We start from the raw sequence: 5829 nt of genomic DNA, 5'->3' as shown, positions 1-5829 counted from the left end.
TTTTTCTAGACTTCAGCAGGGATCGAACTTGCGCATTCGATGTTCAAAGTCAGAAGCGTTAACCACTGAGTTATGTACATCCCGTAAACTCTTGTTGCTAATTCATTTTCCTATTCAACCAACTACTATCAAGTGCAGCTGATTTGCCGCTATTTAAACTCGACAGCGTGGTTGTTGTTGTCAATTCTATACATCCATTTGCTTATTTGCTTTTTTGTATAGTTTCAGGCAGGCTCTTCCTAAACTATGTATTTGTCAATGTTATTGTGGCTTGTTAACATTTTATTTTTAATATTTTTATTGAGCTTTGTACCACGATTGTTTATTAGGAAAAATTGAAAAAGCAACAAAGTCTAAGCGGTAGAAGTTATAGCACTATTTCGGAGATCACCACATCTCCTCATCAGACTTCTTTTTTCTAGACTTCAGCAGGGATCGAACCTGCGAATTCGATGTTCAAAGTCAGAAGCGTTAACCACTGAGCTATGTACATCCCGTAAACTCTTGTTGCTAATTCATTTCCTTATTCAACCAACTACTATCAAGTGCAGCTGATTTGCCGCTATTTAAACTCAACAGCGTGGTTGTTGTTGTCAATTCTATACATCCATTTGCTTATTTGCTTTTTTGTATAGTTTCAGGCAGGCTCTTCCGAAACTATGTATTTGTCAATGTTATTGTGGCGTGTTAAAAAAAGCAAATAAGCAAATGGGTGTATAGAATTGACAACAACAACCATGATTAAATAGTATAGGTGCTAGCACTAATAATAATAATAATAATATAGGTGCTAGCACTGAGCCTTGAGGTAGACCAACCACTATACCTCTTTTGTCAGATACCGATGATCCAATCTGTGTTCTCTGGTAACGATTCGTAATAAGACTTTGAAACCATTTTAGCTCAACACCCCGTATCCCTATATTACTCAATTTATTTAAAAGTAACTCTTGATCTATGGTCTCAAATGTGCGCTTTAAGGCTAAGAAGACAGCAACTATGTATTTATTTCTGCTCAATTCTTCTTTCCAGCGAGCTAATACTAAGTTGAGTGCAGTTTCACACGAGTGCCTTTTCCTAAAACCAGGGGTCGAATCGTGACAGACGTGAACGAGTCGGCAATCGTACGAAGACAAATTACGTGATCGTTTAATCGAATGAACAATATCGGATGATAACAATCGAAGGCGAACGAATCGTTATTGTTTATTTGGTTATCGATTATTTTTCTCTTCTTCTTCCTTTTTTAAGTCACAATAGACATTGAAGTGTCAAAATAAGTGAAAAGTAAATAAAGAAAAGCGGCAAAACTAAAATGGATCCGAGCCTTTTATTTTATTTAAGCTCTAGCGAAAGCGAAAATGACGAAAGAGTTGTGCGTAAGCAACTTCGGGGCAGAAGCAATCCATTCGCATTATCCGACAACGCGTAAGTAATTATACATAGGAAATAAATTACCTTCTCTACTCCTATACTTGCAGATTCACCAAAAATATTTCGGTTAAGCAAGGAGATATTCCAGTATGTTTTATCGAAAACAAACATAAACTGCGATGACACAAAAGCCGTTCCTGCTGCTTTGCAATTGGCTGCAAGCTTCTCGCTCCTTGCAAGTGGTAGCTATCAGCAAACAGTTGGTAGCGATCACCTGATAGGTATGTGCCAGAGCACGGTATCAAAATTGACGTCCAACGTCTTAAAAGAAATAGAAAGCAAATTGTGTCCGGAATTTATAAAGTTCCAGCCCAACGAATCTTCAAAATGTAAGGAGCGGTTTGCGGAAAATTATAAAATACCTGGGGTAGCAAGAGGAGTTCTGATGAAATGCGTAGTGAATCCAATGTTTTTCCTTTTAGTGGTTGGATGCGTAGACGGAACACACATTGGATTACAAAAGCCAATTAGAGACGAGCACATGTACTTCAACAGGAAAGGTTACCATAGTCTTAACGTTATGCTAGTAAGTTTCTCTTCTTTCATTTTAACATTTTATTGCTAATATTCCGTTTGCCAGATTTGTGACCACACTTGCAAGATTCTTGCCATAAATTGTGAATATAGAGGTGCAGCCCATGACTCCTGAAAAGGTCCACCACATGTAATTGTTTGGTGAGGTTTTCCCACAAACGGTTGGCCGTTGCTTTTCCCTGCGAGCAGTTTGGGAGTATATTCTTTGCCAAGTCAGGGTGTTCGGCCATGAACTCCGCCATGGCTTCCTTCTGCGTAGAGTTTAATTTATTGTAGTTGGTCTAAAATAAGAAAAATAGCTATGAACTTGTATATGTTTGCATAAATTTTATAATTACCTACATTTTTCAAAAAATTTTATCAAAGTTTGCGCGCGTACGTTCGTCAAATATTAATCGAATGACAGTTCGAACGAACGAGTACGTTCACTCGCTCGTTCACGTCTGTCATAATACCGAATTACGATATGAGAAAATCGTTCACGTCTGTCACAATCCGATTTTGTCATTTTTACGTGACGAGTTGCTCGTTCACGACTGTCACGATTCGAGCCCAGAGTGTTGTGGCATTAATATTTTATTAGTTCCTAAATATTCTATTAGTTGCTTTTTAACTACCGTTTCAAGAATTTTTTCATCACTTGGCAACGTATTAATTGGTCTCATCTCGTCGGCTCTGATTGTGTTCTTGACTTTCTCAAGTGGCACAACAATAGATGTTTTCCAGTGATCAGGAACAACACCATATTTTAGACTTTCATTTGATGCCTACCACATTTCGCTGAGGGCCCAATGCTGGACAGACTCTGTGTTTGTATAACCCTTGGACTTACATCTTTGTAAGTACTGGCATTGTACATCCCGCCCTACAGTCATTTTGACATTTATAAAGCTCATACGGATAATGTTGATTCTTTCGTTAATAAGCAGTTAGTGAATGATCATCTTTGACTTTAGTTGACTTTAGGTGACTATAGTACACCCAACATCAACTGGTCTAATAATTTTTCTAAACTTGGTCTTATTCCAACGAATGTGACTACAGCGGTTGAATCTTGTTTAATAGATAATCTCTTAAGTCTTGGCTTAATTCCGAGTAATCTTTTTCAAAATGATCTCCATAGACTCTTGGATCGACTCTCGATAGCAAGAATAGAGCGTATCCAAAAGGTATTTCTGAAATTCTCTCTTCGGTAGCTCATCTTTGAAGCTCCTATTCCATCGTACACATCCCGTCTTATGTTAATAAATCTCAAAACTCTCGAAAGCCGCAGATCTACATTATCGCTAACTTCCATCCGATACTAATGCAGTGCAAATGTCTGGAAATGGAACATTTTATTTTCAACAAGATTCTTTCTCGACAAGTAAAGCGGGAAATTCGAAAAGTTGGTGAAAAGAAACTTTTTCCCAGGGTCTATCTCAACGGAAAAATGGACCAAATCTTCTTTATACTTAAACTTATCGGATTAGAGTTTGGGGCTGTGTGCTAAGCAAACTAGGTAACATAAATAACATGACCATGGATAATTTCAAAAAGGATTTAACAAAAATATGGGAGGAAATATCAAACGAACCCCACCGTGCCGCTTTCGAATTTTTTCTTAAAACAATTCCTGCAAATTAAGGGTACGAGGATTCAAATTCATGCTTTAAATATGTCATAAATGGTTTACATTTTTATGAATGAATCATTAATTAATCTAAATAAAGCTAACCGCATCGTAATTCAAAACACTAGGTTCGACTGTTATTATTTTAGACACTGTACATACATACATATCTAGTTTTGAAAAAACCGAAAATTGTCCCTGAAATCTTAAAATGTTGAAGCAGCCTCCAGTCTCGAAATAGTCCTGAGAACCCTACAAATTCTAGAAACATCGAAATAGTCTTGAAATAGTTCCTTAAATCCCTGAATAGTCCCTAGAACTCCAAAAATACTGAACTATTTCCGACAATTCCGAAGTCGTCCCGAAAACTCCGTCGAAGTCTTAAGAATCTTGAAATAGACCCGAGAATTACGAGATAGTTCCCACAATCCACATACCAAGCAAACGGCAAGCTGTGAGGTTGTGCTTTATTGTGCTCTGATTTTGGCTTTCTACTTACTAAGTTCATTGTGCTAATTCTGTGTTAAAGTAGCGATAAAAAGTGCTTATGAGCATCAGAGTGTGAAATAATTGGAGCACAGTGAAAGTTATTGGTTTTATATTAAAGTAAATTTAATTAAATTTCACTAGCATACATTCTAATTTTGCCGAGTCTTTTGGTGCTATCATTGTTGTTGTATCCTTTGTAGTTAACTTTCATTTTGTTTTTGCACATTTGTTCTACTCTTTTTGTTTACTTCTTCTAGTAATTCTTGTCACAGCTGTTTGCGTTGCGTTTATTAAGTGTCATAATTACAGTGATACTCAAACTGTTCGCTACATTTATTTAAAGCTATTTACATCAGCTCCTTAATTGTTATAATTTATTTTGTTTGTCTTTTATTAACGAGTGTATTACATAAATCTTTCAATATGAAGTGTGATCTTGATACTTGCCAAATTAAAAGCGATTCTGAACGCTACTTATCGTGCTGGCTGTGTGATGGTATTTACCATCTGAAATGTGCTGGTTTGACGGGAAGAATTCTGGACGCTATTAATGATGGCAAGGGCCTTCGCTGGTCTTGCGTAAAGTGCAGGTCAACCGAAGTTGATCTTTTCAAGCTATTTAGGCAAACCAGAAATGGTTTTACAGAAATAGGAAGAGAATTGTCGGTACTGACAGAAAAATTTAAGCATTATGAAAATATGTTTAAATCATTCAAATGCTTAGATACCTTGCAATCTGTTAAGGATATCCGTGTGTCTAAACGTAAGCGTCTTCATAGTCCATCTAAGGAAATTGCTGCCGTTGCACGTCAGAATAATCTTCCGACGGACTTAATTAATTTATCCTCTCCGTGTCCTCCAGCATCAGAATCCTCAGCCTCAAAAGACCGTGTAACGAAATCTTCCCTTTCCCCATTGAAGTGGTGGTATCATCTTCAAAGCCTCCACCGCCTTCCCTATCCTCAACTACTAACGCAGAAACTCAACCCCCTCCACCGGTAGTCCAGTCTGATACGAGGAAACTAGTTGTGGTTCCGCCAAAGAAGTCAATCTTTGTCTCTAGATTTTCGAGAGACCCTACCGAAGACGATATAAAGCTTTATATCTCATCAAAAATTACAACTGTGGACTTAAGCATCAGAAAATTTAATTTTAAATACGAAAGGAGTATTGCTTCATTAAAAATTGGCGTACATTTAGATAATTTTAATGCGCTGCTTAGTAGTTCTTTTTGGCCCCCGGAGCTTTGGTTCGTGAATTCGAATATAGGCTTACTTAGCTAATATATCCCGTCATAACACTGAATCAAAAAACTATTTATTAAATCTGCTTTAAGTATTTATTACCAAAATGTAAGAGGCTTAAATACTAAATTAACGAACTTATTCTTTAAAGGCCTTCAATGTAATTATAATATTCTTTCTTTTACTGAAACTTGGCTGAAACCTCACATTTTCAATTCAGAGATTCTTCCAAATAATTATCATATCTATAGACAAGATAGGGAGGACAGAATTGGCGGTGGCGTACTCTTCGCTGTAGACTCTTCAATACCATCTGAATAAGTTAGTCTTCCGCACATTGATTCAGTAGAGTTCAAATACATTCGTGTACAGGCTGGAAAAGGGTCTATTTACTTAGCTCTGTGCTATATCCCTCCCCGATCTGACACACTTGTGTATTCACGACTCATCTCTTTACTGAAATCAGTTAATTTACTGACTAAACCCTCTGATTCAATGATTGTGTTGGGTGATTTT

At 37.0% G+C, this 5829-nt stretch overlaps 1 long non-coding RNA gene across 1 annotated transcript in view; it reads right to left on the bottom strand.

The window, feature by feature from the left end:
- Positions 1 to 730: 730 nt before the first annotated feature.
- LOC108366816 (uncharacterized) overlaps positions 731 to 5829 on the bottom strand; it is a 26497-nt gene continuing 21398 nt past the window's right edge. Inside the window, exons 3-4 of the long non-coding RNA XR_001848161.1 lie at positions 1797 to 2249; positions 731 to 1695 (exon numbers count right to left, since the gene is read on the bottom strand). This is a non-coding gene — a long non-coding RNA (uncharacterized LOC108366816). The remainder of the gene's footprint in view (positions 1696 to 1796; positions 2250 to 5829) is intronic.

This window comes from Rhagoletis zephyria, unplaced genomic scaffold, assembly GCF_001687245.7.
Source record: "Rhagoletis zephyria isolate East Lansing unplaced genomic scaffold, Rhagoletis_zephyria_1.1 Rzeph_scaffold_02409, whole genome shotgun sequence".
NCBI classification, from domain to species: domain Eukaryota; kingdom Metazoa; phylum Arthropoda; class Insecta; order Diptera; family Tephritidae; genus Rhagoletis; species Rhagoletis zephyria.
This window is presented reverse-complemented; position numbering and strand designations above follow the sequence as displayed.